This window comes from Pagrus major, chromosome 9 (assembly GCF_040436345.1).
Source record: "Pagrus major chromosome 9, Pma_NU_1.0".
Taxonomy (NCBI): Eukaryota; Metazoa; Chordata; class Actinopteri; order Spariformes; family Sparidae; genus Pagrus; species Pagrus major.
The window spans coordinates 30,583,859-30,595,920 of record NC_133223.1 but is presented as its reverse complement, the minus strand read 5'-3'; positions in this window follow the sequence as shown (position 1 = coordinate 30,595,920).

Here is a 12,062-nt window from a genome sequence, read left to right as displayed (position 1 = left end):
CACTATGTTAGATTTCTGCATTATAATGTCTGAAAACGACCACAGCTTTGTTTTATATTTTGTTCAGTTGTGCCAAATGTTTTCAACAAAGTTCAAACCGGAGAAATCAGTAATTTATAACAAGTAACGATGTGTTTCATTTGGTCACCTGTGTCTATCAGAGAGCGAGGAAGGAAGGAAACGAACAAACGAGACTAAACTTAACTTTTAAACATTTTTAAACTTGTCCTTAAATATGCCGGATTGAATTTCATTAGCAATGGTGTTTGTTTAATGGTGTGTTCACCACCAGTAAAGCGACGTTTTGCCTCATGATACGTTGTTGCTAGTGTTAACATTTTTGATTAGTGCAACTTTAAAATTTAGATTTATTCATTTGTATTAATTCATTATTCACAATTGTAGGTTGTCAGATTGTCAAAATACTGTTTTAGGGGCTTTATCAAACTGTCTGTGTTGATGAAATATCCAAGGCCAATAATCGGTTTACCCCTACAAGTGTTTATTCCTCCCAAACAGCCAGATTACTTTCCTGTACATTAGCCGTAAGCTAGCAAGCAACCTCGCACACCGAGGCTGTGTGCGTCAAATCAACCTCTGACTCAGCTCAGCACTCAGCAGAGACTCTGGTTCTCTCTCTTCTTCTTCCCCTCTCCTCTCTGTAACGTTACGTTCATGAAGTAAAGCACATTTCCCCTCCAGCTGCAGTCAGCAGTCAACATTACAGAACATAAACACCCGACAGTGGAGGTCGCCTCCACGATCACTGCTGCAGTCAGGCTGATAAACAGGAGTGAAGATAAATCCACTTTTTAATCCCAAAAGTTAACAAATAATCTCTGAGCTCTCTTTTGAATGAGAGCAGAATCCGATGTGATTGTGAGTGTTTATTCCTCCAGAAGGTCTGGATCTGGAGTTTTGTTTTGTTTTGATTGAGAGACCCAGAGCGGCAGAAATTACATATTGTGTGTTTAAGGTTTGCAAATTTAACGTTGGTCTCTGAACCACCTGCTATAATCTTTGCTAGCAGTTTAGCGTAAACGTCATTAGCATGTGATATGTATTGCTTGTATATGTGCTGGTGGTTTTGATGTTTTTTCTACTCCAAAGTGGCCAAAATGAATAAATATAAGCAGTAATCAGTATTTTTGTTGTTGTTGTTGTTGTTTAATCGGTTGTGAAAGCAGATTCAGGCTGTTTGGGGGCAGGGGTGAAAAAAAAATAGCCCACCACACAAAAAGTCATGATGCATTTGTGGTGAAACACTTCCAAATCCTATTCTAGCATGTAGGGCAGCCTATCTGGCACTGCAGCATGTTTTCTCCACTGAAAGGGAAGCCTGGAGGGGTTTGTTGCACATTGGGCCACTGTAGAGCGGACCTGATCATGTTTTATCAACCACAGGGGCTTGCATCAGGGTATTTGCGGCAGTCCACCAGATTAATGCCATCTAAAAACAATCAGCTGAAACAGCTTCACAAATATGAAATTACGGATGCTCCGCCATCTTTGTTTCTCATCAGCCTCAGTCCAAAAACCTTTTTCACTGAAGTCACTTAGCAAATTATCAGGCGTGAAGAATGAAATCAATGAATCCATTTGGCTGCTTCAGTTTGCATGGTCCTGCCATATTGCATGCTAGCTCACTGAGTGAATTTGTGCTTTTTCTGCCATGAAACGTCCAAATATTTGTTGGGAAAACTGCCTGCTGTCTTTTTGGCAACTTTGGGAAGCAGAGAGGAGGTTTCTGGCACATCTTCACTGACTTCCAGGGTGCACGGAGGAGGGAAAAAGTGTAAAGAGGTCAACAAGCTCCAGCAACACCCTGATGAAGGCCACAAGCCAACACGTGTCGGTCTAAGGGCCTGCGTCCACATTTTTTGGGGGCAGAAAAGCGTTGGCTGAACGCCGGGATGATACTGCATGTTGGTTTTGATTGACAGCTGCTAACACAGGACTGATCACACGGCTTATAACAAGCTTACGACACGTGGGGTGATGAAAGCACAACACTCTCCAGCAACAGTCAGCGTTCAGACAATCTGCTCCCACAAATGGACTTTTCTGTGTCTGTTATGAGAGTTTCCGTCTGATAAAGCTCGGGATAGACACACAAAGCCAGAACAAGCTTCTACTCCATTTTCTGGATTACCAGGGCGACGAGTGACGAGTCCGATTGATCTAATATATGATTTGTTGCCTGAAGAAAAGGGACGGTGACACCATCAGCGCCTTTCTGAAAGGTTGTGACATTTTAAACTCGAGGCGCCCACATAAAAGAAGGCGAAGCAGTCCAAAAAGCTGGGAGCACAGGATAAAAAACAATATGTGGACACGGACCTTAATAATGTTGTTCTATATACTACAAGTGTTATGACCTTTGGGGACAGAAGAGCTACACAACCAGCTGATGGATGCTAGCTTGAAATACACATTGTTATGCTAGTGTGTGCAAAAAGTTGTCTATAGAAACATCCAACAAACACGGACAAAAATTCCTTTTGTTGTGTAATATGCAAGTTCAGTATTCACTCATATTCCTTTTTAGCTCTGTTTTGGTTGAGCTTTTAAACTCCTAAGAAAAATATCTTGTCCTTCAGCTGCTCAGTGCTCCATTATGTTCAGCAGTTAGTTGTTACCTCAGCCAGTTGGTGCTGGGAACATAGTGTACAATGAGTTTACAGCCTACTGTAAGATGTTTGTTGGCTGTAAATGGCTGTAAATGTTTGAAATGAATAACTCCGACTGAACCATTCAGTATTTCTGTGGGCTGTGGAGCCAAAACAGGGAGTTAAAGAAGGCTAAAAGCTCAGTACGGAGCTACAGAGTTGGATGATAGCTTAATTTTAATTCTGTCATTTTTTTCTTTCTCTTTCTTTTCCTACTTTAAATGTTCTTTTTATCCATTTGTATGAGGTCATTATTCAAAACTATGGGTTGTTTAATGGCCAAAATACAGTTTTAGGGGCAATCCCAAGATGCCAGGTGAAAAAGCGAGCACAAATCATCCTCTACTGATCCTCTAAAACTATCAATATTAGCACTGATCGCCTCTTTCATGGCTTTAAATAATGATACAGCTGAAATCACTCACATAATGAGCCACCATTAAAGGGATGATTTGGTCAAAGAGAGCCATTAAAACTGTTACAGTGATGGAGAAATACTGAAATGTCCAGAAAAACAAAGATAAACTATAAACTAATCTGTTGTTTCGCCCACGTAAGCATCCATGAGAAGGTCTGAATATATCTGGCAAACATGGAAATTTTATGCATCCCTCTCTGCTTCCGCTCCATAAATAGTCCTCGGATGAGATATTTTTAGCACAAAGCTATTTTTTATGCGTCCTTGAAGTTGCAAAGGTTCTTACCGACTGTAATGCTGTTACCATTCTGTCGTCCCCGCTCTCTAATCTGGTGCTGCTGCAAATTTTTATGGAAACGACAAGTTCGATCTTTGATGGAGAGCTATTTATTACAGATTGTTTTTTTAAATTTATTCAAGGAATGATTCAGCGAAGAAACACTGACTCTTTTCTCTGCTCCACGCTGCTCAACACAACCGAATTAGACTTAAAGGATGGTATTGTTTGTTTCCTGTTATTTCAGCTTCTGTCGATACTCTGAGTTAGCAAATCTGTCTTTTATGAATCCTGTGTGTTGTGTTTATGCCGCTATACTCTTCGTGAGTCTTCGGTCCGGACTAAAATACCTACTATAGACATTTTAAACAGACATTCATGGTCCCCAGAGGATGATGCCTGCTGACCTTTGTGAGGCTCATGAAAGGACATAAAGGTCCACAGAGGAGCAGTTGTGAAGATGTTGGTGATCTACTGCCAGTTTTCTTCAGCATTTATTCAGTGAAATTACACAATGATTGCTTTATAGACGAGCATCCTGTTGATAAATCAGACTTTTGATTATGACCTTGTGATTTCAGACGGTTGGTATTTAATAACGTCTCAACGATTTCCTTTACTTTCCTTGTGATTTGGCACAGACGTGTGCAGTTTGTTCCCCAGAGGATGAACTCTGATAATCTTATTAACAAATTTAAGTTTGTCTGATAGACTAGATAGATCAGCCTTTGTGTTTTTTTTGCTAATTAGTAAATGTGATGAAATATGTTTCATATTTACACAACATACTCTCACTCACTATGACAGTCTTAAGCTACGCATAAGAAAAGTAATGTAATGCACAGAGTTGTTGTGTGTGAAAGTACCTACATTAAGAGCTACATTTCACTCATTACTCATTTCCCAGTGGGAGTCGTACGTACAGTTACAAGGCCGGCTCGCCTGTATATCAGCAGGATGTGATTTGGGGGAGAAGTATGTAGTCGTTAAATACCCAGGGGGCAAAAAATCTGAGCGAGCTCCTGTCCTAATTCATTCCAACATCAATGCCAGCGGCTGAACTGCTGCCGTGATTATACCAATTTACCCTCCCACCCGCCCAAAAGGAAGACATGTAATTACACTATTTACACTGGAGTGCTTTCCTCTCTGAAAGGTCTCAGAGTAAACACACGAGAGCTTTGTTTCTCCTCTGCGCCGGAGTCATTGTGATTGAAAAGTACAATAAATGTCAGGCTGTTTAACTCGGTGACACTGACGCAGAGCAACATTAACAGCTCTCAGTACATCAGGATGCGTAATAAAGGCTCTAATGTATCCGAATAATGTCATCTAATGGAAGGGCAGTGATCAGTGTTACATCACAATCAGATCAGAAAATGTAGTGCAGATGATTCATACCAGTGTGTTTAGACTGTAGACAACTATATCAAGTATCTGTGAATCTTGAAGTGTTTAAATAAGTAGATACTACGGCTGTTTTAAGGAGGACACTCTAACCTGCTGTTCGTTGCAAGTTCTCTCTCTCATTATGACTTAATAATTGAGGATGTCTAAATATAGAAGAAGTCTTCAAAGGTTTTAAACGGTGCCTGGAGATCTCAAAGCTCAGCTACATACAGGAAGAAAACACAAGCCAATTAACACAAAATCTGCATCACTTTGACAACATATACGTCACGTTGACGTCTATAAAAAACCCGATGCAAATGTCTGTTTATTTTCTTTCTGGCCCGGCTGCCAGAATAAAATGTTGGCATTTGCAAACCACGGATACGTTAAATCTGTAAGTTTAATATGCATCTTCTTCTTCACGCTGGACCTTCACTATAAATGCTTTCTTTTACATAAAAAAAACATGTGTGACTGTATCATTATGACCGTGAAAACCATGTGAAAGTTGTTTTAGCTCATCGTTTAGCCGTCTGGATCTTAACGTTACTGTTTTGGTTCACTCACAGAGTCATTTTTGGCAGCTATTTTGGCAAAATGAAAGATTTAAAACCCCACTGGTCTCTACCTGCTTCACATCAATCAGCATATAGACACAGTTAGCTAGGTGCTAACAGGTGAAAATATTGAAGCGTTTAGCAGTTACAGAGCCAGATATTTCCCTCAGGAGTTGGTAGAGACCAAAACCAGAGCAAAAAGAGAGTGAATATCTGGCCTACATTGGTTAAGCAGACAGAAACTCAACTCTAAATGAATGTTAATGTTGCTCCATGACTGTTGGATGCGTAAATTAGCTGCTAAAAACATCAACTAGAAATGTCGAGATATGCTGAATCCAAAGTTTCCAGTTTCTGAAGCCCCCTAGTGGCCAAAAAAAAACAGAATATTTCATTGTCATTGATTTAATTCGAGATACTGGGTAGACGTAGCGTTAGCATTTTACTGGAAGGCCTCTTCCACAGCAGATATTTAGGCCGGTGCTCGTGCTGCTCTGCGTCTCACTGTCATGACTTACTAGTTAACTTTGACAGAACCGAGTCAACAACATTAATGTTATTAGTGACAAATGTGCTTTTCCTGTTATGATTGTCTGCTGTACTGAGTTTTTACTGACGAGAATCAGCTGTTTGTCTCTTCTGGAAACTTCTGATGGGATTTTTCTATTTGCTTGCGGTTTCTGTATTTTTTTCAGCTTGTCTCTTTAAACCGCTGTAATTTGTGTCGGTTTGCTTGAGTTTTACTTTTTGGTTTTTTGCGTGTTATCACAGGGGTAAAGATGTTTTACTCATTTGCATTTGCTCCTATTTGCTTGTGCTGTCGTCAGTTGTCAAACGTTGAGCTTTCTGGGTCACAGCAGTTTCCTCATCTTGTTATTTAAAAATCAAGAGATTGAAAGTAGCCTGTAGGCTGTAGGCTTCATTTTGGGGCACTTCACAGTTTGTGCTACTTTGCACATCTACTCATTTATGTTCAGGGACATATTCAGCTTTTTACTCTGCTGCATTTATTCGACCGCTAACACGTGTTGTTACTAGGGGACGTAAGATCATAACCTTATTTAAATTGTGCTACTTTGGCTCTGATGCAACATCCTCACACACAACGTCCCGCCCAGAACAATTTCTGATTGGTAACATGTCACAATTATTAGCCTACAAACACTGAATGATCTGCAAAGTAACTACAAAGTTACTGCAAAGTAACTAGTAACTCAAGTTATCAAATCAATGTAGTGGAGAGGAAGTATAAAGAAGCAGAAAAAGGAAATACTCAAGTAAAGTACCTCAACACTGTACTTAAGAACAGCACTTGAGTAAATTGTACTTTGAAATCTTGACACCAAGATTTTCATTTTTACTGTAAATGAATGTCGAGCCCAAATATCGATTTTCAGGCTCCTTGATTTCTAATAATTGGTATCAGCCCTAAAAAAGCCATATCGGTCGACCCCTAATTGTTACACAGTAATATATATTCTGTATATATGCACATATGCATATGTCGCATATAAAAATGGCAACAATAATAATAATAATACTGACTTGTCTTTTGTTTTTTGTAATTGAGCCTTTTTAGACTGATTTTATTATCTTATCATCTGAATCCTCGCTGTGTCACGGCCTGAATCCTTTATCTTCTTGTCTCTATTGTGAGTAAAAGTCTTTGTTTCCAATTCTCTGCCCGGTTAAGACACATGAATGAATGAATGAATGAATGAATGAATGAATGAATGAATGAATGAATGAAACCTTCCACTGTTTGTACCCAGTGAAAACAAAACTGACCTCTGTTGTTAAATCGGCACACTGGTGAGCTCTTGTCCAAAGAACCGCTTGTTACTAAGAGGATGAAGTCTAAAAAACAGAGCGGACGCTTCAGTGTCACGGCTGCATCATGATGTCACTTACAGTCGCTGGTTGTAGTGAAGTATTTAATGTACAGTGTAAGTGTGTACTCGACATTCTCGTACTTATTAAAGGAGACAAAGACGAGGTTGATCTATAGAAACAACACCACCATGGGTATACACCATCTAACCTCTAAAGATATATATATATATAGCTCTTAAAGATATATCTTTAAGAGCAAGCGAGCGTAAACATTTCCACAGCTGTTAAATTTGTATTAATTTGTACGATTGACTGACGTATTTTCCTTCCAAAATAGATGTTTGTGAAGAAACCGTCACGTGACTCCTCTAAAGGCGCCGTGTGACTCAGCTGACTAAACCCACACTTCTAATTAAAGGTGTAATCCGGCTCTCAGACGGGAGCATCTTCTACTGTTTTGGCTTTAAGGAAAACAGATGTTCAAATAAACAGACGCACACTGTGTGACAGTGTGAGGCAGGTGATAAAATCCAGATGACGCACCAACACAGAGGAAAATAAACTAAGAACTCCATCTACTGGCCGACTGCTGAGGAGCACAGTCGTGCTTTAAAAGGAGAAACAAATCAAATAACATCTCTCATACAGACTTTATTTATTCACAGCTGATGTTTTGAGCTGTCACAGCAGAAAACACAGGTGTCACCAACACAATTAATGATTGATCCAGCCCGTTAAGTGTCCCAGCAGAACCAGGACAGACTCTGGAAAACTCTGTGGTGGACTGCAGCCGTCCTGAGCTGATGTAATGTAGTAATATCCTTTACATATCACACGTTTCACAAAGCGGTGACCCTCCCCTCGTCTCTCCCCTCTTCAGGACGCCTCTTTCAGACCCAATCATGACACTATCGCCTGTCACCACTGAACCTGCTCACCTGTGGAACGATCCGAACAGGTGTTTTTGGAGCAGTACGCAACTTTCACAGTCTTATTTAGCTACTGCCATGACTTGTTTGAAACATGTTGTTGCCATCAGATTCAGTTCAAGCACAGTTACATAAACTGTCTTTGTACTGTGAGTACACGTCAGACAGGATTATTAAACTATTACATTCTGTTTTATTTAAGTCAGCACAGTCGCAGCTTTATGGATTTTTGTCAGCCTTTGATAAATTAGTTGTGTGTGTCCTCGTTTTCTTGTTCTCTTATGTCCTGTCATAGCTTTGGACTATTATTGTCGATATAGTCATAAAATGTTGTGTTGAAAGAGACAAAAACACTGGTATGAACCTTCTTCGCTCTTCTGGAGTCAAAGCAGTCTTTTTGGAAATGATAAATTTCGTCCCCATCGTTCATAAAAGCATCATTAGCCTGGGTAAAAATGTGCTAAAAAAATAGCTTGCACCAAGAAATGTTGACTAAAAAATTTGATTAAATGAATTTTGATTGACTTTATGCAATTTCCCCCCTGTAATTATCTTCCTTTTTTAATTTATTTTTTAAAGAGCCTTTATTTCTCTACAACTTCCCAGCACAGTGATGTCCTCCAGTACTTTTCTGGGTTAGCCTGGTATATGTGAGCATCTCTATGAATTATTGGCACTTGATTTTTAAATAATTTGCTGGAAAAAGTCTTGAAACAGTTATTAAAACGTAACTTGTGACATGTTTTCTGAACCTACTGCAGGCTGTCATCATCTGAGCTCTGCCATCTTGTGGTGACTGCAGACGGACGCTTCAGTGTCACGGCTGCATGATGATGTCAGTTACAGTAGCTGGTTGTAGTGACGTATTTAATGTACAGTGTAAGTGTGTACTTGAACTTCTCATACTCATCAAGACAAAGAAGAGGTTAATCTACAGAAACAACACCGCCGTGGGTATATTTTTTGACGGGTTTCAGTTTTAAATGATGCACCTGCTCTACACAAAACGATTATGTTCCCACCTCTTCTCAGCACAAAGCGATGTCCTCGGATTGTCGTATAAATCAAATACATTTGAAACAACTAACAAAAGCATCAGGAAACAAAGCATCACACATCCTTTCTCAGCAGACCGTGTTCACCTGGTTGTCGTAAAATTATCGATGTTTAACTTTCAGGTTTTTAAGCTCTTTGAGGACTTTTCCAACGTGATTGCTGAAGGACTAACTAGAAGAATTAAACCACTTTAACTAAAAAATTCAAGTCAATAGTTTTGATTTCACAGTCATGCTGCATTCATTCTGGTAATAACCTGCGATCACCACCAGATGGCAGCGCTGATTCACAGTTCACATCCTCTCCAGGTCCCTCAAACCATTTAAATCAGTTCATCTCTGGATGATTTCATGTTTTTGGCCTTGAATTTGCATCTTAAGAATAAAAAAATATAATTTCTCTCTCTGTTGAAGTGGCAACCCGCTATTATTAACTGTGTTTACACGCTCTGCTGGGTTGAAGGTGAGATATAACAGATTCACTTAAAGAAAAAGAAAAGGACAGAAAGTGGTGCTAAGTGCTTTAAAAACTGATAAATATTTTTATGTTGTCCCTGACATGAAGGATGATTCAGGGTGATTATTTTTCTGGTTGCAGTAATAATCCAGTCACCGCAGTAAGTTTGGCATGACTGACTTAATCTTCAAACCAGCTGCAGATCTGGACCGATTATTAAAATAAATCCAATAACTGTTAATTAAATGAACTTTTGTGACGACCCCGTTGTCTCAGTTTGCTAACACAAAGAAGAAGAAGCTGCCAAGTGCGAGTGTCTCGACATCTGTGCCACATGATTGAAAAACCACGAATACATTTCAGTTAATTGGACGCCGTTAATTAAGACTGTGAGCATGTTTGACCCGACAGAGTTTTATTACGCATCCGTTTTAACTAAAAACTCGGAAAACAAGTCTTTACCAAAGTTTAATTGAAAGAAATATTTACAAGAAGTCAGTGTTCTGGAAATATCGACTGAATTAAAGAAAAAGTACTGAAGAGAAAATGTGACTTTTCATCCATTAATGTAAAAACAGGGTTTTATTGTTAGTTTGTTGAGGAGGAGCTCGTTTCATAGAGATAACTTATAAAACTCTTTAGATATAACTCCTGCATGCTGTTTGAGTACATAACCTTCCAAGCCACGTACATGACCACATACTTCATGTATGTAAAGTAATCTATTACATTACCCAATCAGTATTTATTTCTAGGTGTTTGTATTTGTTTTGAAAGTAATAATGATAATAATCACATCAGCTTAACAGTGTCAGTGAGAAGATGCAGGAGGCTGAGGAGTCCTGACTGTCATGGACTTTCCTCCACAGTCACCTGACCTTGAGCCCACAGAACAGTTCTGGAGGAACCTGAAGAAGCTTGTGGATCCCTGTCAGATCCTGCTGGGACCACATGAGTCAGCAGGTTTCACACAAACTTGTGGAGCCCACGCCAGCTCAAAAACACAGTTCACAGCATCAAACCTACGATTAGTTATCAGTGAACGAATGTAACTAAGTACTTTTACTCAAGTACTGTATTTCAGTACAATTTTGAGGTACTTGAGTATTTCCATTTTCTGTTATATTTCAACTCTGCTTCATTTTGGAGGCAAATAATGTAGTTTTTACTTACAACGTTTATTAGATTACTTTATTTGCCAGTTACTTTACAGATTACTTTACCTCAAAGCCAAAGAGACCGAAGTACCTTCAATACTTCAGTACATTCATTACCAGAAAATTACCTTTGATACTTAAGTACATTTAATATCAGATACTTTAAGTATGGGTACTTTTTACAACCCTTGTTACTGCCCTAACCGTTAGCTAGCTAGCTGGTGTTAGCTACACCTTTAAACATTAGTGCAACACCGCTCCAGACTGGGAGTAGCCACATTAGCCGAGCAACATGCTAACGCCTGTTTCACAAAATAAACAGTAAAGAAACACAAACATGGCAAAACTTACCGCTTCCGGGTCTGAAGTCAGCTCACAGCCGGTAACGTTAATACAACCCACACATCCTCCAGCTTGTGAAACAGCCTCACAAACAGTTTTCAGGTCGTTGAAGTCACATTTCTGTCGCGTTTCCGTCAAAATAAAGTTAATCCACTGGGTCCTGACATCCTCAGATGAGAGTAGATGAAGACTCTGTGTTGATTCTTGCAGCCAACAGAACAGCAGCTAATGTTTTTAGCTCTTAGCTTCGTACAGACGAGCCTCATGTTGGAGATATCCGGTGGTTTCACGCTTACAAATGTTGAAACGCTGTGGCCTGTGGCTAACATGATGCTAGTGCTAGCTGTCAAGCCGTTGCCAGGGATACACAGACTGGGGGCGTGGCTATTCAAATGAGCCTCAACCTGACATCAGAAGGACAATAAAAAGTCAATAAAGTCTCAGTTTGTCGTAATTAAAGTAAAATATCATGCAGTTTTGTGTTAAAGCGCTCAGTGAACTACATCATCTCACTCAACACACGTCACCGACACCAACATGGAGCCAGCTGGGCTTCAAACGTAAAGTTCTGACCTTTTATAATCTCAGAAGTCCATAAAAAAGTCAAAATCTTTTAAACAGAGGCCTTAGTCCTATTCTGTACATGTTGTCTGATGCAGGCAGCTGGCGTCAAACCTCTTGTGAACAAACACTGAGCCAATAAAGCTGATTAATCAGGGTCATTTTGTTTTCAATTCATATTTACAGACTGAAGCAACATCAAATCTCTTTCTCAGCTGTTTTCAGTGGAGTGATATTCAGACAGGTGAGCAGCCACGAGGTGACACAGTCATTATAACATCAACGACACCTGGACGTCAGCTACAGAACAGCATGAGGGCAGCCTTGATTTTCATAGTTTATATTATATATTTGGTCCAACAATGACAAGTTCACCCCTCGGTCCTGTCTAAATGTCCTGAGCAGGCAGTTTATC